The sequence below is a fragment of the Schistocerca piceifrons genome, chromosome 5, assembly GCF_021461385.2.
Source record: "Schistocerca piceifrons isolate TAMUIC-IGC-003096 chromosome 5, iqSchPice1.1, whole genome shotgun sequence".
NCBI lineage: Eukaryota > Metazoa > Arthropoda > Insecta > Orthoptera > Acrididae > Schistocerca > Schistocerca piceifrons.
In genome coordinates this window covers 217,931,646-217,956,351 of record NC_060142.1, presented here as the reverse complement: position 1 = coordinate 217,956,351, position 24,706 = coordinate 217,931,646, and positions in this window count along the sequence as shown.

Here is a 24,706-nt window from a genome sequence, read left to right as displayed (position 1 = left end):
ATCCGTCTCTCCCTATCTAAAATCATTGACAGAAGAGGGAATCGAACCCAGACCATAGGTATAACAACCTACCATCCGTCCAACAGACCACGAAATCCTCTTCTCTGCGATTCATCTTTCTATCCTAACGGCGTTGCGGCACACTGTATGAGAATTCTGACACACAGGCTTCCTGTAGTAATTTGCAGCATGTTCAGTCAATTCATTTACTTGGTTGACCGAATGACCATGAACTAGCTGCCTCGGCTACCCATTGCATACATTCGACTCTACTTTGTAATCACCGAAATAAAATCACGTAAATGCCTCCTGCACAGAACTGCCAACAGTGTAGGATGCAGAAGTTTAAATAGGAAGTGTTCCTTTCCGCTTGAGCTATTCTATTGCGCTATCTGTTTGTAGAAAACGTCGTTCAGTCCAAAAGAAAAGCTGTAACTGTTTGTCTCTCAGAAGTCAAGACCTGGCCATATGCATAATGTCACAGTGCTGTGGAATCCAAACGTTCTGGTGGAATAATTGTCGAGCTCTGGAGCTGTTGTAGCTGTGTGTCAGCTAGTAGCGTAGATAATATGTCGCGAGTTCGAATACATTCAGTGCTACATTTTTTAAAACGCAGTTCTGCTGTCTGCTGAAGTTATCAATCTAATGGAACTTTGAACATAATTCCCTTCACTTCTCAACCCAAAGTAGTCTCATGAGGAAAAAGGGCTAACTACTGTGACATTTTGTTCTATTCAGGTTTAATAGACAGCAGGCAGCAAATGCATCTCGAAGATGTGTAGGGAGAGCGCATCGTGCCATAATATGTGAGAAAAGTATTTTCTACATTAGCTGTCGTGTGGTAGTGAGATTTTATTCTTCTTCAAACTTTGTTTGATAGCTTTAACTAAGAACAAGTTTTCTACATGCATGTAATCAATAAACTACATGTGCATTGTCAGACTGTCATAGGTAACATCAGAGAATTCGCATATATCGTTGATGATTAATTTCTCTCTCATGTTTACTATTGTTTTAACAACACTAAAGGAAACCTTACGAAAATTGTGCACTGTGTTATAAGAAATGAAATAAAATTAACCACGATAACCTTACGACGAAAGTCTGTTTTAATAAAACCGAGTATCTGTACACAAGCGTGCCTCTATCGACATGAGATAGTAAAATACTACTCACTTAGATTTTGATTGGATCTGTGTTTAATTGGTATGCTGTGTCATACTCAAGAGATATGCAAATGTGGCATTTCATAAATATAATTACGTATTCCTAGAAACCCAAAATTCGCTTGTCAGCAGCGGAAAGAGGCGTTACCTGTTGTGCAGCATTGTAAGTTTTTCAACATTGCACTCTGAGCCGAAAGCATTTTCTTGCGATTTCCTTATTGATGTTTGATCCGACTGCTTGTAGCTCTTTCACAGAAGGGATAAAAACGTTGCAGTCAGTGAGACTGGAACTGCGAACCATAACAGACGCTTTTTCACAGGTCAGCACGTTTCCACAGAGCTGACGAAGAGGTATGGGTCTGAACTTCCTCTTACGAGGGCAATAGTTACTATAACTTGTGAACCGCTATTTAAAGGTCGAGATTAGTTGCGATTTCCACCTACAACGACTTTCCTGGGCTGAAAACCGTAAATTTACAATCTTTTGTTACCCTTCAAGCGATAATGACTCAGATTATTCAATGGAAATGACAAGTAAAATCAAGTGAACTTTGAGGTTTAATTCCATGCACACCAGGAAGTAACTAGTCGATCACAGGGTTGCCAAACATACGTTGCCTTGTTGCCAAATCTCAGGTACAGTACCAGCAGGAAGAAGACGAACCGATTTGATCCTACAGCGGGCTGGGAAGTGACCATAGCTGGTGTCTCCAAGTCGCGGCTGCTACGGCCTGGAATATGTAATGAATCTGATTCGCTTTCCGTAACTAGGTTTAGGGACTGGAGCGTAGTTACTAATAATACTCAGAACTGACTGCAAACTAAGCATCATAAATCAGTAACTCTCATTGTTGTTTTTATATTTCTTTCGTAAGTGTACTCAAAACTAAGAAACTCATTCACAGGCGTTTTCGTGCCTCGCCGATTGTCGAGCACAACAAACAAATAAAAATAAAAAAGAATGTGTGTGTATGTGTGTGTGTGTGTGTGTGTGTGTGTGTGTGTGAGAGAGAGAGAGAGAGAGAGAGAGAGAGAGAGAGAGAGAAATAAAAAGCAATGTGAGAGAGAGTAAAAAAATGTAAAGAAATAGAATCATGGTATCTAAAGAAATCTTTCATTAAAATGACATGTTCCATACCATTACGAAATGTCGTCTTCATGATCTATGGAACAAGAATTAATCTAATGTAATCTAATCTAATCTACCCACGTCATATTGATAACTAGCCGTGAAGAGTCATGAATTACCGAAATTCTTGCCAATACCAGTAACCAAATCTAAACTTGAAAATAAAAGACGACAATTTTTGTAATAAACCGTGACTCCTATCAAGACCCTTTCGTCTCTGTTATCTAACCACGAAAGATGTCTGATATACCTCCATTCTGAAGTAACAAAGTGTGCATGCATTTAAAGATGAAGCGCATGATGTGAAGTTCTGTGACGGAGATACGAACCCAACACGTAATCGAACTGTTAACTAAGAGAAATCAAATGTTACGTATCGGTTTTTCTTACGAGCCGCTAGGTGTCTGAATCTAAATTAAGGATACAAACTTTTGTGCCTAAGCGACAATCGAACTGCACACCTACCGGGCATCCACGAATATAGCTTACGTATCAGTTGCTTACTCATGAACAGTAAGATGTGTGCGTGTTTGACCAGAAATAATGACACCTGTTGCGATTGTTGGCAACACGTGAACATACATTAAAAATGCGCGTTAATTTTCACTAGCAGGTGGGTGTGCACTTGATAAAGGTTGAAATGAAATTATGAATATTTTTGTACTGGATCAGGTTTCAGACCCACATACTTACCTTTGGAGGAGACCTAGAGAAGATTGCAGTCTTGGGAAAAGGAACGAAATGATTGAACTATACTGTTTCGAGAGATTCAGATCCTCGAAAGAGGAGATACGAATTCGAATCACAGTCCAGCACCAAATTTTTCAACGTCTCTAGTTCAATCAAGTACAAGTAAAGTAAGGGCCCTGTCCCTTTAAATGGCTATCGGTTCATCAAATAAAATAAAATTTTCTAATGTAAGTAAGCTTACTGGCGACTGTATTTCTGTTTACCATGACTTCCGCAATGTCATTTCCCAACGTAAACCGGCTCTGCCCAGTTGGTAATGAAGGAACGTGATGTTTAATGCGGATTCTGGATTATAACGTCTTTCTCTTGAGGTTACCAGAGGTAAAATAAGCCTGTTTGTGCCTCTTAAAAGTAAATGCCGGAACCCACGCCTTGCATCTGTGATAGTTCGTTCCACCAGACCATTGTGGCCACATTTCCCAGCCCCAGGAGTGTGCTGTAACGGATGATGTGCTTAGCTTACAAAAAAAATGTGAGTCTATTAAATGGACAAGTAGAAGCAAGCTTCTGACGCAGAGATTATGCTATTCTCATGTCAGCAGGATGTAAAGACTCTTCTAGGCATCATTGGCTGGATGTGAAGCCATTTTGATTTTTCACAAATTCAGCAAATTTCTTAGTTCGAGAAAATCCACTGTGAAGTGTGAAATTGCCAGATAATTAGATTATTACTGTTTTTATTACTGTCATTTTATTCATACCGCTGCTGGAAGACAAGTGGTTGAACATCATTGAATGCCTTTTGGTCAATATAGAAGTAGTTTCCCTAGAACAGGTTCTTTCCCAGTCTACGGAATCCTTTTCATGTTAATATCAAACATCAGCAATTACTCGTAGATTATATTAAAACTAAAGTAATTGACGAAGACGTTACTTGATAACAAAAACGCGCTGCCTTTCTTCAGTTACTTTCGCCTAGAAATGGCTATCTAGTACTGACAAACCAAAAGGCAAGAGATCTTACTGCCTTCCGATATACGTCGCTCTCAGTTCTTCCACATGATTTGGTCGACAATGTTTTAGAAAATTTTATTTTATTTGATGAACCGATGGCCATTTAAAGGGACAGGGCTCTTATTTTACTTGTACTTGATTGAACTAGAGACGTTGAAAAATTTTGTGCTGGACTGTGATTCGAATTTGTATCTCCTCTTTCGAGGATCTGAATCGCTCGGAACAGTATAGTTCAATAATTTCGTTCCTTTTCCCAGTACAGCTCGGCTACAAATGCTGTTTGTTCAAAACTGCAGATTCCTCAACATCTCCACATATTACGCGTGAATGGGATCGAATCCTGGCCCGGCACTAAACATTTAATTATGTATTATCAAGCTCTAGCATGAGAACACCTATCTGCTGGTGGATAATAATTTTGATTTTTAATGTATTTTCATTCGTTGTCAACACTAACGATATCTGACGTTTTTAACTCCCAGTGAGACACAGAACTATTTGCGAGATGACAGTAAGTTCAAGATGTTATTCTGAGCAGCTGGTGGAGAAAAATTCGGTAGATGACGTCTCTTTGTGTGTAGTCGACAACGATATGTGTGGGGCTCTATTCCCAGTGAGCGCTGAACTCTTCGTCATATTATTTCTAGTTCAAACATGCTCACATGTCACTGCTGGTGCAACAAACCCAGATTTAACGTTCGTTTTTCTCCAGAATACAACAGCGATAGGTGCCGGGTTGGAGTCCTGGGAAAGAAAAAATTAATGTTTCGTCTCGTCATTTCAGTTAAAACATCTAGCTACTGCCGCGAAAATCCGATATGTCACATTTGACTGTGCTTCGATAGCAATCCGATTAGGTTCTGGGTTCGAATCCGTGTCCAACACAAAGCTTTACCTCACGGCATTTCAAGTAAGTTACTTGTGAAGAAGCAATATTTAACATCTCTCGTAGTTCGTTAACAGGGACAATAGATGCTGGGTAGGAATTCGCGTCCGTTAAAAATGTTCGCGTTATGCAATGTAAAGTTGATATTTGCTAACTGATACTGTCTAAAACGAGGTATATCACTCTCTGTATGCCTAATCAGGAATGACTGTTAGTTTCCGTCAGTCACGAAATCTTTGCTTAGTCTGCATGAGCTGGGTTTGAATCCATATGCGGAACAAGACGGTTCGTGGTGTCATTTGAAGTTCATACATATTCTCAACTAGCTGCTCGTGAATAACTTAAAATTTTAATGTCATTTTGTGTTAAATAATAAGTACGGTATGTTACTTTGAAGAGGAAATCATGAATACGACGAACTTACTACGTGCATTACCAATCTGACGTAATAATGAGAGTGGTAACATTTCAGGTATGTCATTTATTGTAGTAAATGTGACCTTACAAGCCTTAAGGACAATCTTATCTGTGATAAGGTGTTCCCTGATATTTGTAGTATCGTGGTATTACTTTATATCTTGAGTTATTGCGATACAGAGCAGTGTTTTCTAGTGGTGACTTATTGGAACCATTTTCAATAGTCAAACGACTGTACCAAAGAGCGATTAGAGGACCTGCTAGACAGCTGAGTTATGCCGGTTGCATGCGAATCAGGCGAAATGCAATTAAGGTCGTTCGGATACTTTTGAGCACGACTTTACATCTCGAGGTGAAAACGTACGAAAATGCACACCTGCACTTTTGCGAACTTCTGTTTTATTTTCGCTTCAATACTGTTGTGAACCCACCATCTGGATCAATACTTTAAATTATCATCCATTATATATAATCATTTTGATGGTACACTTGATATTATAGACGAGTAGGACACAAGACAGGACATAGATAATGTCCGTTTGACGTCAACAGTGTTTAACATTTTACTTTTTTTGAATAGGACAATGTTCCTCTCCAATAATTTTTAGACTAGTTACAATAAGCTTACGCTGCAAGAGAATTCGCTTGTATTTTTCAATATGTGGTCTGTTGTCGGTTTGAAGGCCTTCCATTACATCGGCAACGTAGTGCAACTCCACCGAGGGCTGTCTGGAGTAGGGTGGAGATAGCAATGTGAAAGTTGCGAGCTGTCGAAGACGATCTTCATATTCCTAATGCGATTAGGACATCGTATACTCTTGCCGACGTTTAGCACCTGTGCGGTCAGTGACCCAATTTCAGAATTCATGTTGAGTAATCCTGCTAAATTCCCATAATATTGTCTTTTTATATTGATGAGTAATATGGATAGTCGTCACGTTCATGTACCGTCTACAACGCAAATTTAATGTTACTATCCTAGGAACTAACCTGCAATACGTTTTGTATTTCATAATCGAAACTATCTGCATTAACCGTCATCAGAGCAATGTCAGGGAACAGAATGCAGCAATGCCTTGGTACCTACTTGGGGACCTGCTTGAGTCGTGTTCTAAGGAAAGGGTAGTTGCTGGTTCACATTATATTACACTAGCGAGAATTACCGACTTTTCCTTTTCTCTGGACACATCCAGAACTAAATTCAGTAACTAAATGCTAAGAATATATTTGCATTGTGCCAACTCAAAGATCAATAGATATGGATATAGATATAGATTTTTATATTTAAAGCCATTCTCGTTCTGCGTTGGAATAATTATCATTCATCATTTGCTTGTTCTTGTTGTGATTGTTATTGTCATTCTCTCACTCGCAAGAGTTTTCACATTCCTGTTTGCTATCGATGCACATGAAGAGTGGCTATGAAAGACGGGAATACTGAATGTTACGTCATGCAGAATACACTCATTTACTTCGGCTCCTCGTATTCAACGCTACAGGAGAAGTGAGATATATAAAGTTGACAGTGTGAGGACAAACATGCTGGCACAACTCTCCAACTACACAGTGTTACCAGATAAAATGGTGCTGCGGAATCGAAAGTGTAGTACGGACTTTGCCACAGTAGCAGACAGGTGCTAATTTCGGACCCTGACCGTGGATTACACTTCGGTCAGTGCTGGTTAGAGTGTTGCAACTGTAAATGGAAGGCTTTGTTTGATAGTCTTGTGCTGATGCTGTCTGAATAAATTATGCCATTGGATAAAAAGCGGTTTACTTTTGAGACCTAACCCACGAGGGGGGAAGGCACAGTGGTCTGCTTCAGGAATTCCAAGCAATAAAACACAAAAAACAACCCAGGAAGGGTTCGAACAGCTACTTTCATGCAGAGACATGCATTTGGAATGTGTTCATCGTTACGGGGTCAAACAAGAGGGTAACATTACTGAAACAATGATCAGGCTACTGAGTATATAATAGAGCATACAGATTTCAAGGAGGAAACGTATGAAGACGCAGACTTCCTCGTTATCAATGTGTGCGGCATATCTTTCGTGTTAACGAAAGTAATATCCCGCTTTACCTCTTCTTACGTCTCAAATGTAATGAATGCCATGAGGAATCTAATATTTGTTCACTGCGTCTCTTCTTGCTTCCATCCTTGCCAACATATTTCTACATTCTTGTGGTAATCATGACATACTATGTGTATGCTGCAAAAGATTGCACGTGGACAAATTCGACATCGAGGTGCAAAGCGTTTGGTATCTTATATTATATTCAATTCGAATAAGTTTCCAATGTATTTTTACTTCGTTTGTATTTTTAGATGATTATGAACGTTATGGAAAATTATCTCATATGCTTTATGTTGAATGAGAAACATTGAATGATCCGTTTTGCTTTCCCTACGTTGAAATGATATGATGTCGGCGTCAACAGTCTTCTTCCACGCCGGAAGCTGAAACTTGTATCATTCTGGATTAATGATAATTGAATGTCTCATAGGTATACATAGCCCACAAGGCGACGTCAGAAACCATCAGGGGAGAACGCTGCATAAAAACCAAACGTGCGCGCGCGTCTAAACTCTGAATAACCGCATCGGAGAATCACGGCAAGCATTTCGTTGAAGAGCTGCCTCGTAAGAGAGCCGAGAAATGGCAGCGTCGTAGCAAGTATTTGTCAACACTCTGATAGTGCATTTACTTCCGGGTGTAGGCCGGCATTACCTCGATAAATTCACTTGACATTCGTTTTCCACATCGAAGACTCGTGCGATATAATCCACTGTAAGATGAAACACTTAGAAAGTATATTTAATTTCTGGACTCGAAGAACGGCGTTCTTCACATAAGTAACACCTGTTTGTGTCTTTTAAGGTTGCGTTTTGAGGCTCAGGCGACATCGCAGTGACTATAGTCCGTCTGTTGTCGCCAGTGTGTCGTTAGCTCAGAGGTTATTCGTCGTATTGTGGCTTTTCTAACGCGGGACATTCTTAATCAGAATACTCCCCTTTCATTATTAGTTCCGGGGCGTGACTATTTTGCTCGGACAAAGACCAATGCTGTGAATTGGATTCGCGGACATGCCATTCACTACCTATTTGGACAAACAGTAGACTCCGTTCTCGATTTTTGGACATACCTCAACGACCGTCATTAAGTCGTTGTCCGTCACCCTAAATACATACAATTTTTCTTGAACTTCCTTCGGAGTGCTTTCCACGACCCGCCTCGTAGCTGGAATGTGTTAAGCCAAGAGTGAAGAAGGTTTCCTGTTTGAACCAATGATCATTTCTAAACTATTGAACGGAACACATCAATTTCGAGAAGACGTGACTCAACATATTACCAGCGGAGCGCAGAAGGCGTCTGATCAATTACACAACAAAATTAAGCAAAAAAAAATAAAAAATAAAAATAAAAATAAAATTCAGGAAAAGGAAGATTTTAACGACAGCCCTAACCTTGAGTTCCCATATTTCCCCTGGTATATAGGCAGCTCTCTGGGGAAGGTTTAGTCAGGAGCCAACGCCTAAAGTGGACAACATTATTTTTTTTTTATAGGATGAAAAGTGGCGGTGGCACTTAGTTTCTTTTTTTAGTGCCATTTTCCTAAGGGGCTTTAAAATAAGAGAGAAAAAAGGGGTAATCGTCTAAAAAAGTAAAAGAAAAAAAGCAAAATTGAAAAAAAAGAGGTTCCCTTTTGCGTTGCGTTGCTCGTACTGTATGACATAGCAGTTCCAATCTCGGTGGAAGCCGCTGACTACAACCTTTTATTTTCCATTTTCATTAATGGAGTTGCAAACTGCTAGTAAAAATTCCTTATGCGAAATCTGAAGAATGCCTTTAAACATCAATCTTCTTCCGATTTCGACTTAGTAAATTAAGTTAATATCATGGATGTCTGCTTTGCAAATGCCAAGGTGCTTCACTGTAAAATAGATCCTGAAAAGATTCAAACCGACTGTCAACGATATAAATTTGAGCTTTGTTCGCATATAGGTCTAACATGTCAGAAGGTTGTTTATGAAGTGCACATGTTGATTATTATAGTTCCCCTCTTCTAAATTTTTCCAACAGCATTTAACTGTAGACGTTTTCTAACACCGGTGTTAGCAATTCCTTTCCGTTCTCTGAAACCTCCAAAACGACAAATTTTTCTGGTTTAAATCTGATGACCTTCACTATCACTTCCGATCAACAGTAAATACTTCATGAACCCATACATGGAACCCCAAATGTGCAGTGTTCCTGCACCGATACAGAGCATGCATTGCAAGGTATTCACATAGTTTATAGCATAGACTTACCATAAGGAATGAAACAAGAACTGTAATACACTTTACATCACAGACGCTCACTCTGGCTTGACGAAAACATCCGAACATTGACCAAAAGTTGCACAAATAATTGAGTTTGAAAGGAAAAGAAACGAGGTATGAAGCATTTATAAATTCATCGAATGTAGTGAGGTGGTTTAATTTCGTCCCAGTCTATAAAATTAATTTCGGGCCATACTCAGCTCTTGTCGATTAATGTAATATAATACCCGCCTACTAATCAGGGCGTCTGTCTCCGTTGCTTTTGAGCGTGAATGGAAATTGTAGAAATTTTCTGTGGAGCAACATTTAATAACAAAGCGCTTTAAATCATCAAAAGCGATGAGCGGTAGCAGACGCTTTCGATAAAGAACGGGGGAGTGCACCGCCGCTGCTGTCGCCACGGCCGCTGCCAGTAGCCAGCAAATGGATCCCGGAGCTTTGCCGCATACGGCGTCCAGAGGAGGACAGTCTGCAGGAAATCTGCCGCAAAATGGTTACTGGATAAAATATTGATACCGGTGTGTCAGAAAGCGAAATAGATTGAATCTACGCTACCATTACATTCACGTCTTCAGCATTGATACAGAAGAGGCTATAAAAATATTTTATGCCAGCTGCTTTCGATCCACTGAAATTATGAACAGAGACAACGCACGCTACCGCTAGACCACAGGCGTAATCAGTCTACCGCTTCTCTATCATGGGACAAGTTTTCCTCCAGGAAGTGCCGCAGTCTACAGTGTTGCCAGATTGTGAAGATAACCGGACTTAGAGAATTAGCGAGTTGGCCAGTTTTTTTGTCCCATGTCGCGATCGGGGAGGACTTAGCCTCTGAAGCGGCCGGCCGCCGGTCGAGTTTCATGTCAAAGAATGTACATCGTACCAGGCTACTTCAACGGTATAGTACAGTTCATTAACAGTAATAACTGGCGATTGGTGGCGAGTCACTTGCTTGGCAACCCATGACTACATGTTTTCAGCGGCTAACCATTGCAATAATTGAACACCTTCTGTAACGGAATAAAACGAAGCCAAAACCAACATAAGGCGAGCCATGGGTTAAGCATTCAACGAATTCGCAAGTAAATTCCTGTATATCGACTTGACAGGGAAGCAGTTTTGGTCTTATTTGAATCAGTAAATGCACTGAAACCATCCGTCTAGACACTCTGTAACTACGATATAATACCATTGTAACGGAGGACGACATAAAAAAGGTCGAAATACTTAAACGCCATTTTCCAATCGTTTCACAGAGGAAGATCGCACTGTAGCATCGCCTATAAATCGACGCACGAACTAAAAAATGACTGAAATCAAAATAAGCGACCATGGTATAGAAAAGCAACTCAAATTTCTCAACGTAGGGAAGACCAGTGGATCTGACGGGATACCAATACGATTCCGTTGGTCTCTGGAGGAGCGAAGTGTTCCTGATGACTGGAAAAAAGCACAGGTCTCTCCCGTTTTCATGAAAGGTCGTCGAACAGAAGCACAAAACTACATGAACATATCTCTGACGTCGGACTGTTGTTGAATTGTGGAACAACTTTTACTATCACGTATTATAACATTTTTGGAGGCCAAAAACCAGCTCTAAGGACATCAACATGGGTTCCGAAAACAACAATCCTGTGAAGCCCAGCTCGCTCTTAAGTCCACGAGACCCAGAAAGCGGCAGATAGAGGCGCCTAGGAAGAGGCTGTATTCCTTGATTTCCCGAAGGCCTCCGACACAGTTCTACACTGACACCTAATGAACAAAACAGGAGCGTACGGAATATCAGAACGGCTGTGTGATTTGACTGTAGACTTGTAACAAATTGGGCACAACATGTCATTCTCACTAGAGCTGTCTTCAGACGGAAAACACCTTCGTGCTTACGACAAGGGTGTGTTTCACAGTATACAGAAACGACGTAGTAGACAACATCGGAAGCTCCATAAAGGTTTTCGCGGATGATGCTGTTGTGTACAGGGAAGTCGCAAAGCAAGAAAATTGCAGAGAAACGCAAAAAAAAAAAAAAAAAAAAAAAAAATGCAAAGCATCGATGGTGCAGGGAGCGGCAATTGGCTGTCAGCGTAAACAAATGTAAGGTATAGCGTAAATATAGATGAAAATACCTATTGCTGAATGGTTACCACGATTGCAGAACTCGAAGCAGTTACTTTCATAAAATATCAAGGAGTATGCGTACATAGGGATTTAAAGCGGTGCACCACATAAAATTAATCGCGAGTACGGCAGATGAGAGACTGGTATTCGTTAGAAGAATCGTCGGAAAATGTAGTTCATCGACAGGAAGCTAGCTTACGGAACATTCGTTCGACCAATGCTTGAATATTGCTCGTCAGTACGGTATCCGTACCACATACGACAGAGAGGAAAGAAAGCAGATCCAAAGAAGCAGATCCAAACTAACCTCCGCCACATACTGCAAGGTGACTTGTAGGTTACACATGTAATTGTAGATGTAAATGTATGTCAGGACAGAAAAATTAAACTAAACCTCATCCGAACCGGCCTCGGAAGGCCCAACGGTACCGACCGACCACCGTGCCTTCCTCTCCCCAGCGGCGTCACTGGATGCATATATATGGGGGGGGGGGGCATGTGGTCAGCACACCGCTCACCCTGCCGTTGTTAGTTTTCGTGACCGGAGGCGCTACTCCTCAATCGAGTAGCTCCTCAATTGCGCTCACTGGGATTGAGTGCATCCCGCATGCTCACAGACCGGACTGTCACCCATCCAAGTGACAGCCAAGCCCGACACTGCTTACATTTATTTATGTGACAGAACCGGAATTACCAAAGCAACAAATAGGTGATGTTGTGGTTTATTGTTGAAACGTTACGTCACAGAGACCTCGAAGACAGGACACAGTCCCCTGCTTGCAGAAATGTAACGGATGCTGTCAGAATTACCAGCTATATTAAGCAAAGTCCGAAGGGAAGCCAGTGGAACCTCATGCTGCGCACGTATGCCCGTTGATGATGAGGAATGCAGTCTAGCAACATTTGTTCCCTCTGCGCCTCTACATATGGATATGACCGTTGCGATGCTCTACACAAGAAGAGACTCGTCTGAAAAGACGACGTGGTGTCACTTCTATGTCCATTCTTGTCCCTATGAGCGGCTATGTCGGCTCCTCTCTTTCTGCTGCCGCGTCAAGTGAAGCCGCAAAGGCGGTGCCGTGTTAGTAGTCCATGGTGCTCCAGACGCCATAGCACTGCCCGTGTGGATACTTGTCTTGCTGCAAACAAGCCCGTTTCCTGCCTCAAAGGACGTGACGTAGCTGTATGATCGTGTACGGCCAAGCGAATAATGTGCCATTCCTCTCGAACGCTAGCCGCATAGGGCTGTTCAGATTCAACAAGTTGTTGAATATGGCTCTTCTCAACACTCCGATTCCATATTCGGATGACAGTCGTGGAATCCCGACCAACGTAAGCAGCAATATCGTACGACGATAAGCCATCTTCTCTCTAGGACACGATGCTATTGCTGTCGAATTCCGACACGTCCTGGTAGACATTCCACCTCCTTACAAGTGGCCTAACACAAGTTTATCACAATCAAATAACATTAAAATGCTATTTATGAGCGGCAAGCCCTCTGTGGGTGGCGTTAGTCCTATCAGATTTGTGTGGTTGTACTCAAATGCCACTTACCATTTGTTTATATAAACATTTACTATATCCCAGTTCGACTTTTTTTGCATGCCCCCACCATGGATTTTCAATCTAATGGATAGCAGTGTAAATATCGAGACCAGATTTTCACTGAATTTGTGGTTTTACAATACATAGAAAATAAATTATGAAACTGAAAGTAAAGAAATGTGTTATATCACCAAAATCTGAACTGCACATACGGTTTGGACTGTCTAATAAAAACCATATGAGTATTTATGTGACAATCAAAAAAATATGAAGCTTTCGTATACAGTAAGAATATGACGTTATTCCTAGCAAATATGTGAAACGGTGCAAGAATGTTGCATGAAAACGTAAGATGAAGCTTATGTTCAAAATACGAATATCTGTGGATTATCATACTCGGTGTCATCATAAAACATCATACACGCAAATAATTATGCAATATTCTGTGCAAGATACAAAAGTGAAGTTTAACATGTGGAGCAACTGAAAACAAAACATCAATATCTTATTATAATGGTGACAAATGGTCATGAAAACGTACAAAAAAATCGAATAAAGCATAAATACTTGTGTGCGAATATTAGCATCGCACTAGGTTATTTTTCGCTTTGTGCAGCAATCACAGATACTGTAGTCAAGGCAGATAGATAAAGCAGAGAGCGCTGAGCAAAAGTATGAGCTCGTGATAGGTGCAAAGAGCACTTGTCTTCCAATGAAGAAACTTTAACCTACGACATCTGCGTGTCTAATGCCACTTCACAATAGGTGTGCAGTTAGTACTAAAAATTTTTAACATTGATGAAAAGAATTTTGGAAGAAAGAAAGGAGATTTCTAGAAATAAATCGAGTTTCATCCAAGTTCACAACATTCCCATTTGAGGCGCCTTACTATAGTTCGCGCGGCTCCCTACGTTGGAGCTTCCAGTCCTCCCTTGGGCATGGGTGTGCGTGTTGTTCTTAGCGTAAGTTAGATTAAGTATTGTGTAAGACTAGGGGCCGGTGACCTCAGCAGTTTGATTCCATAGGAACTTACCATTCCCTGATTTTTTTTTTTTTTTTTGCAGTGTTACACAGATACAGAAGATACAGAAAATATCAGTTGGCAATATTCTGTTACTTAAATTTTTGTTTAATATGATTTATGAATTGCAAAATAGCATATTTTGCAGTGAAACACTTTTGATATCCACATTCAGACTAAGTATGTTATTTTGAGAAAGGTGTATTATTGCTTTTTTTGTATATAATCTTTTCTGGTACCTTCAAAAATGAGGTATACTCGTATAGTGGGAGCTGTCAGCAGTTATCAATATCTGTCTTACTACCTCTCTTAAGGGATTTGACAACAGTATATTTCAATCTATATTGAAATATCCCCTGTGATAGTGATATGTTGCTAATGTTTCTGATTACATCTGAGAAAGAAGATATTAGGACTTTATTAGAGATTTTGCCAGCGTCGTGAAAGTTTTAGATTTTGAGGGAGTTTATTACATTCTTAACTCTTTCATCTCTTTTTTACCGAGCATAAAGTAATTGCAATTTCTTCTTTTATATGGTCTATTGATTTATACCTTGAACTACCTATATGTGTCTTCTAAGATACAAGGAAGCAATCATAAATACGTTGGCTACCTGACTGTCATCATTCATTAATCGGCTGTTTTCTTTTAAAAAACTGCAGCGAAGTATTTGGATGTGGTGATGGTTTGGGTTTGGGGGTGTGCAGGCATGGAGTTATTATGAAAACAAACATTTATTAAACACAAATAAATTCTTCACCACTTTACAAAACAGAAAATTTACAATAGAGAATTCAAGTTTCTTGACCAGCTATACTCCTTGAACAACTGACCACCAAACAAATATAAATAAATTAGCATTTCTTTCAATATGTTACCAAGCCAGTCTGATATTAAATACGGCCTCAGTGACAGCAAATCTGGGGACAATAACAAAACTATTTACAACCCACAATGCCCGCCTCTTGGCTAATACCATAAAACACACTAAAGCCAAAATCAGAATCAGAAATCTATGAGACCAAACTAGTACAACCCATAAAAATCGTAATGGCAGTCCTAAAACTTTACAATACGGTGTCTATTCAATCATAATAAAATCTGCCTTTATTTCTACTAACCTCTGCCTCCCTCTACTCACTCCTGCTAGTGCTACAATCAAAAGAACTAGTATCTACCTACATCAAACACACTGCAATTGCATAAGTCTCTGTATGGATATGTATACATATTATCTTAACCACACTCGTGGCGAAATAATCACAACAGAATTCACAAACACTCTGGATAAGAAACGTAATTGCCAATAACAGTTACACACAAACCACAAAGCCTGTTCCATTCACTTTAAACTGTACTCAGCCCACACAGCTCATAATTCGACAAGCCGACCAAATTCACTGCCGGCAATTAAAGAACACACGTAGCGCCCCTTTTCTCTTGCAATAATAGAAACCCTTGCCTGCGTATCTCCTGGAGTCACCACTGGGAAAGTACCGACTATTTAATATTTTTTTGTGGGATCTAAAATTTAAAAACCTCTCCTACACCGGCCTGATTTAGCTTCACTGATCAGGATAGTAAAAAAAACATGCGTATATTAAGGGAATTTTCATTCACAAAGCAGGCTTATCACATTCACACATTTCAATACTGTCCTATCCCGATTAAATTGAGCTTAACGTAAATTCCATAAGGCAGTGAAGCAATTTCGAAGTCTCGGTGCGACGAAAATTGTCAGTCGATCTCCTAAAACATTTGTAATAATTATTAACTTTCGGTGATCACATGGGGAAGACCGGAGATTTGCTGGTAAGACCGTGTTAGCCTATTTATTTGAAGTAATAAACTGGATATCTTGAGCATACAAAACTGCAAGTTCGTCCTGTGTAAATCAGACGTTCCCCACTGATCCCGTCCAACACAGCGTAGTAAGCAGAGACTGTCAATAATAATCAGTTAAATAATATGCGAACACACTTACTTTTCTTTAGTTCATGTATTAAATTCCTTCTCATACAGAATCTCGTCAAGATGGCGACTAGCTCAACGATACATACATATACATCTTCGTTCTTTCACGGCTAATCGCAAGATCTCAATCATTCTTTTCATAACAGAAAACGTAGATAGCAGAGAAGCTATTCCATGGAGTAAATGGACGCTCCAAGGAATAATAGTGCTTGAAACTACTTTGCATCGATAATCATCGTATATTAAAGTTTAGGAATCGGTAAGATAAGAAGAGATATTTCGAGATATGTACTGAGTTATATAATTTATAAAATTTCTGAAAATATCGCGGAGAGACCGCTGCAAGAGGCATTACAACTGCCCTCCTTGCCTATTGTGCCCCACCACTTCCCCATGCCCCATGTCTACCGTTAAGTGATGTTGATTGTTCCGACGCCATGGCCCACCGACTCGCAGTTGACTTACCCGACCGAGTGACTGCCAGTTGTCTCCATCCGTTTTCACTCCTCTACCCCAGCACTGCTGGCTTCGCTCCTCGCACAGACAGGAAGCTCTCCAACAGTGTAAAGCATGGAAAAACCAATAACATACATCAGCTTTCTGCAAGTTGCCTAGAAACTTTCTGATGTCTCTTCATCAATAAATCTAGCTGATTTCTATGGTACCACTTCACTGCAATTACATAAGTCGTTTAGATTTGCTGAAATGGATGTAGATCTGGATAAAGCACATTCAAATCCAGTGCAGACACCATTTTTATTATATGAGCATATCTCTAACCATAGAATATAACTGAGAAGTATACAAAGGAAACAGGCTTTCACATTTACAGTCAGAGGCAGTGAAAACAAAAGTACCACATCAGAATTGTATGACTGTGTTTTACTGTCGTTAAGCCTCACTTTGGTATCTGTAACCCACGAGATAATGTTGCCACACCACTTACATTATATTCTATGTCTTTCACATTGACACCTGTTGTCCATAAACAAAAAAAAATTGAAAATACCTGCCATGTTACTGACAGCTCAGTTATATGCATTCAGAAAAGCAAAGGACCCAGAAAAGTACCCTGTTCATGAATTGAATCATTGTTCAGTTTTTCCTGTAATTCCGCAGTGTTTCAATGGATACAAAAATTTATCATGATGCAGGCAGTCTACTGCCTTTGTTAAATCAAAAGAGATACCTACTGCACTCTAGTTATCATCTAATGCTACTAGTGCCCCACTCACTGGAAAATTAAAGATGTGTATTGTGTATACTAACTGCACAACAGAAGCAGACATCCAACAATGTTAAACTGTAAGTTAGTTTCATATTATTAACGCTGTTAAACTTATATCTACAATATACCATGTTGTAACACAAAAATGTAATATTAACAGGCAAACAACTAAAAAACCTGATGTAAATCACTAAAAAGCACCTGAAGAGTGCATAGTGCAGTAAATAAACGCAACTTGTGACTGAAGGCGGTTTGTTCTTCATTTTACGAAAGTAAAACAGTCGCGGACGAAACACTGAAAAACAATGGATAAAAGTAAGGTAAACTACATTTTCTGTTGCTCCTTTCCTGAAAACCAACTGCAAGACTGACAAACTGTGGATGTATGTGCGCTATTGATTTCTTATACACTACCTTTTCAAAAACCTCAGAAAACACTGGTAGCAAGCATAATGGGCTTCCAGAATGAGATTTTCACTCTGCAGCGGAGTGTGCGCTGATATGAAACTTCCTGGCAGATTAAAACTGTGTGCCCGACCGAGACTCGAACTCGGGACCTTTGCCTTTCGCGGGCAAGTGCTCTACCAACTGAGCTACCGAAGCACGACTCACGCCCGGTACTCACAGCTTTACTTCTGCAGTACCTCGTCTCCTATGTAACTGTCAAGAGATGAATTTTACTTTAAACACTATTCCGAAAATCTTCAAGAAGGCGAAATAAAATCACCTTCTGGTTTCAGCTTGTGGTCACCAACAGGTGGCTGTGTTCATACGTCGATCCGAGTACGTTGCTTGGTTTAAGACACAATAGAGCCTCGAATTAATTATTTTAGTCATGTGTGATGCTTTTAAAGTGTTACATTGTCCTTTCCAAGCCTAACAGATCGAGAAATGTTTGTCTTCTGGATACATTACGTGTATGAGTGCGTGCTTTCTCATATCATATTTTTGTTAGATGTTGGTGTTATTTAATTGTTGATCATAGGGGATACAGTCTATGAATGTCTACAGACCCTTGGTTCCATAGTTCTAGTTGGTAAAGAGTGTTCCTTCGCTGACAGTTGTTAATGTACATAACCACCAGTAGGGCTGAATCATTTGTAATAAAAGCAGTACCTGTCAATCAATATCATGTTACATTTTTTCTAGTTTATAACATAATGCAATATCTTTGCTGTCTTAAAATGATGCTTCACAACAATTCAAGTGTGGAAATATTTAATTTGGGAGTATATTGTAACTTACACAAAGAGTAGGCGTAATTAGCTACATTCTTCAGTAAATCAGGCTCCCTATTTGTTTGTGTGCTTACCTGCTTGGCATAGTATTTTAGACAACTTGTGTTTTACAACATCAGTCACTTAGGCCTAAGTACTAACGTCAAGTGTTAGTTTAATTTCAAGTTCTGTTGTATCTTAAACCAAGTGTGCTACTCAGTGAATTAGTGGTTAGTTGGTGTGAGACCACTTCAATTATACTGGTGCCTGTTCCAGCACGTCCGCTTTCCATCGGTCGCGTACTCTCGGGTATTGAGGCGTGCGCACCGTCGTTGCTACCAACGTCGCACTGGTGGAGATGGGCAGGTCTTCGTATCTGGCGCCAGGCTCGCCACAGACCCATCGGGTGACCCAGATCGGCATCGGATCGCAAGACTAATGGTTGAAGTTTGATTTGAATTGCGAAAAATAATTAAAAAATTGAAAAATAAACGTTTCATTCCAACTATCCTCAGTCGTAAACAGCCTACTCATTCATTCCCCATCCATGTTAGCTGGGAAACCCTGATGGATTTGTTATTCAGGTGACATCCAATGACTAATCGACTTTCGACGCCACTGAGCTGTATTGGCCAACTCATTCTGTTGTCACCGCTTCGCTGCTGACAGTAACACATTCACCGCCTCCTTTCATTTTGGCGGATACGCCTCTCGTGACAGCTAGTGGTCAATTCCGCATGACTTATAGGTGATCAGACACTTTCGATCAGATATTGGAAGTCTCTGAATTTAGCAAGCGTATTACCCTACGGCTGGATTACAATGTCTTGCGTCGTATGACGGTGCTGATTTTCGTCAAGTCTTAACGAAACTTAAGATTGGAGGTCGATTGTGCACGCATTTAGGACCTCTCCCATACATAAAAAAGCTTTAAGGTTTGTTCACAAATGAGTTAACGTGTAGAATATTTGACGTTAAGCGTGCAATAGAGAAAAAGTTTAACAGAGGTCAAAAATTATGCTTAAAGTATTTTTGAAGTCTCTAACTGCTCTGATTGTGAAACTTTGGCTGAATATAGTCTGGGTGATTTTCGCGCCATTTTAAGCAAAAGCTAATTTTTCGCGCATCTCATTGTTTATGACGTCATGTTTCCTGAACTGTGTCGTGCAACGGCACAATTTTGCAGGTACATTCAGTGGTATATGTTGATACTGTCTGCAGAATGAATTAAAAATTGAGTCAGTAGTAAATAAATAAATTAATTAAAACGTCTTGCCTGATGCTTATGTCTGACTGCATGAATGGCGAAAATGTAGTAAGCAATTAACATTTTCCCCAGTCTTGATTTTACCGAGAAATTTTCGTAAAGATTTGAAATTATATGTAAAATTGGTTGGAATTCGCTAAGTGCGCTTACGAGAAATACTGTATATATACTAAGTCCGCGTAAAGTGAGCCTTCAGTTACGCTGACTCATGAAGCACAGTTTCTAACTGTAATACTTGTCTTGTTGCATTAAACTTTTAAGATAAGATATACCTCGAAATGAGATTGGAACAGTGTTTTAATTTCCCTCAATAACTACGCGGAATATTGAAAATCAATTTTTTGCTACCTTTGGAAGCCGCTAAATGGGCAACCTGTAACTGGTACGGATCCCGGGATAACCGCTTAGTAATATAGATACTTGTAGATAAAACTCGCATAAACGTCTTTGATACTCCCGTAAACTTCACTGATCATAATGTACGTGCCAGTAATCACTGTTCACAAGTTGTACATATCAGCTGGGTTCACACTGGAGTGGCCGCGCCTGTATCGGGCTTTGTGACACGTTTACGTTAAAACCGCGAGCAGTCACAGGGCCATGTTCCCACGCCAGACCACAACTCGCCACCATCGATATTCCACTTCTACTATACAAGTTCTCGTTACAAAGACGCTTACTCATACACTGAACTCTTATGATTTAGACATACAGATTTAACTGCAAAAATACGCTGACAGGAATAATCAGACATTAAAAAAGAAAAAAAAAACTGCTTCAAAACCAATTACAATAAATCTACAATATTGGATAATCAACACAAGGAAAATAAAATGGAACGAATCAACATTGAAGCCATAGAAGCAAAAAATGGTTCAAATGGCTCTGAGCACTATGGGACTTGACTGCTGAGGTCATCAGTCTCCTAGAACTTAGAACTACTTAAACCTAACTAACCCAAGGACATCACACACATCCATGCCCGAGGCAGGATTCGAACCTGCGACCGTAGCTGTCACGCGGTTGCAGACTGTAGCGCCTAGAACCGCTCGGCCACTCCGGGCGGCCCATAGAAGCATTTTGTGGGTATTTTATTTCAGTCCAAGACAGCGACAAGAAAAGAAATAAACAGAAGAGCAAAACTGAGTGGTATTGCTTACGACAAACCAGGCAAATACCGGCAGTGTGGTTCCTCTGACAGGACAAGAACGGTCGCCTTCCCCATGCTTTAATCAATCCCTGCTCCACCATTAACGACCTCGATGTTGTCGGGACGTTAAACACTAATCTTTCATTCTTCCTTTTTTTACTAACCCGAAACCAGTTTTCTAAGCTAAGCTTTCGATGTGTCTGCATTGTAATGTTTGCAGTCAGTGCACAGTACCAGTTTTGACTAATTTCGAGTGAGACTTGGAATTTTAATGTCGAAACAATTCAAAAACTAAGATGCCTTGGGCGAGCAAGGAAAATATGCCAGCTAAGATATAATTGGCGAGACAGTAAAACGGCAAGCGGACCAAGGAAAAGTCGTAAATATGGCCGTATTGAAAATTATATGTGGGGGCGGCAGGAATCTATCCAGACTATTGGATGGAAAATAGATCAAGAAAGTTCTTTGCTGGAATCTACCAAATAACAAACGTCCGTGATAACTACCTAATGGAAGATGAGTTCAGCAAACACGCATGCGCATAGCTGAAGTCAGTGAATTGTCGGGAAGTCTAGACGACAACTTTACCCAGTAGTGGATGTTGGATGGATAGCGGTGATGTGACGACATCGTACTATCTTCTCTTGATCTGCATTGTTACTGCGTGTCATTTACATTTTAAATTACAGTGTGCCATTCTTTGGTTGTTGTTATTGCTGTTGTAACGGTCTTCAGTGCGAAGACTGGTTTGGTGCAGTTCTCCATACTAGTGCAAGCCTCTCCATCTCTGTATAGCTATTGCAACCTACAGCCATTTTAATATGCTTACTGTGCTCAACCCACGTTCTCCCTCCACATTTTTTATCCTCCGGCAGATCTTACTTCCATTACCAGACGGACGATTGCATGATGCCTCAGGACTTATCCTATTAACTCATGTTTTCTTTTAATCAAGTTATGCACAAATTTCTCTTTTCCCCAGTTCCACCCACGCCCGGGTTCCTGGGTTCGATTCCCGGCGGGGTCAGGGATTTTCTCTGCCTCGTGATGACTGGGTGTTGTGTGATGTCCTTAGGTTAGTTAGGTTTAAGTAGTTCTAAGTTCTAGGGGACTGATGACCATAGATGTTAAGTCCCATAGTGCTCAGAGCCATTTGAACCATTTGAACCCAGTTCCACTGAGTACCTCCTTCTTGGTTATTCGATCTACGTATCTTTCTTCAGTATTCTGCTGTAGCACCGCATTACAAAAGCTTCTGTTCTATTTTTGTCTGAACTGCTTATCGTTCCCGTTTCACTTCATACAAATACTTCATGAAACACCTCCTAACATTTAAATTTCTATTTTTCAAAATGATTTTCTTGCTACTGCCCGTCTGCGTTTTATATCCTCTCCACATCGACCATCGGCAGTTATCTTTCTGCCCAAACAACAAACCTGATCAATTAGTTTTAGTGTCTCATTTGCTATTTTAATTCTGTTAACGTCATCTGATCTTATTCGATCACATTCCATTATCATTGTTTTGTTTTTGTTGATATTCATATTATATATTCTATTCCGTTCAACTGCTGTTGCAGGTCCTTTATCATCTCTAACAGAATTACATTGTCACCAACAAGTTCAAAAGTTTTTTTAGATGACATGATTTCTTGTCGTGACATTCCACCTCCGTTCGTTTTCGAAAACATTTAATACTCTAAATCTTTATTCATTTTACATTTGCGTTGCTCTTTTTAGTATTTACTAAGAAACGAATTAAATAACAATCACTTAGCAATAGCAAAATATGTACTAACTGAAAAGCGAGTATTCAGCGAATAGCGGATATCAACTATATTCACCGCAGAAACAGGCTTGCCATAAGAATCTTCTTTCCTCGCACTCTTTCTGTATCTATTGCAAGAATGTGGGCAAATGTAGGTTTTTTGCACCAGAAATCTCAGCCTGCTTCCAGTAATAAACTAAAAAGGCTGCTCATATCTAGAGCTCTGAACAGTGATCAGATTGGATCAACTGGGTTCACATAGTGCATGTTTGTAATCACTTATTACACACTAATTCACATCTTAAAATATAACACGTGAACACTGTTGCTAAAGTGCAACTGAATGACTCACGGGGAAAGAAATACCTCATTTGTCATTTTAAGTGTTAACTATAGAAGCGTATTATGTGCTGACAATTTGCATTTAACTCAGACCGCCTAACTAAGAAGGCACCACGACAAGCGTTCACGCTGCGTGAAGTTCTCCAACGCTTTCGAACTGTTTATTGCCGCGCGTGTAGAGCCATGTTGCAGCTACTATCGGCTACAGTCGTTAAGCTTGGCGGCCCCTTTGAGGCTTTCTGGGGGAACAACATATGCGCCGGCACTAAACGTCACCCTGCGCTTGTCGTACCTGCACAACCGTAGCAATGCACGTACCACCTGGGTCAGGAACAATGCACGTTTGACATTATTTCCACAGATTTTCTCCGTCTGCTCTACTCAGTATTCTGTTCCCAGAGCGATGCCACCGAATAGGCCTGGATTCTCTAATTTTACTCTCATGAACGTAACGAGAGTTGTGTTGTTCTGGTCTTCAGGTCGAACGACGGTTTGTGCAGCTCTCCACGCCAGTCGTTCCTATACAAATCTCTTCATCTCTAAAAGAAAAAAAAAAAAAAAGAAGAAGATTGTGCGGCATTGTTGGCCGGGAGGCCGCAACCGCAACCGGGGGAGTTCGCCCGCCGGGTTGTTGCAAGTCTTATTTCAGTCGAGACCGCATTGGGCGACTTGCCCGTCGGTGATGATGAAACGATATGAAATGATGATGACGACAACACAACACCCAGTACACGAGCGGAGGAAACCTCCAAACCCGGCCGGGAATCGAACCTGGCCCAGCGGCATGGTTGGCAAACACGTTACTACTCAGCCTTATTTATTTATTTAGGAACCTTCCTGGAGTACAGAGGGACGGGTGGGGGCAAAGTGGACAGGGGTCGCAACCCGAAGCCTTGCCACCATGTCCCGTTCCCACCCACCAGGGATCAAGGGAAGCGTAGGGAACGTGGAATAGAGATACAATGAACGTCGTTCGTTTATTTATTTATATGTCTGCTTACATCAATACAACCGAGAGCAGCAGGAAACGGCGTCGTGAGGAGAAAGGCGCAGCAAGAAGTCGGGAAAAAAATGCTCAGATGCGTGTGAATTCCTGAGGGACCAAACTACTGAGGTCGTCAGTCCCTATACTTACAAACCACTTAAACTAACACGCTAAGAGCAACACACACACCCGTGCCCGAGGGAGGACTCGAACCTCCGACGTGAGCAGTTGAGTAGGTATCCGACGAGGAGTCACACGGGTAATTACGGACAACATCTGTCGCACCAAGAATCAGGCACCTCTTGCCGAACTGCACACTAGGTGGTGCTCGTCTACGTCCTAAACATCATAGATGACGCACAACGGGGTATCTGCGAGGTGAATCTTGTGAAGGTGTGACCGGCATACTTGCTTCCCATTGGCAGTAAAGTACCATGTAGACTGGATGACGTGTCAAGGAG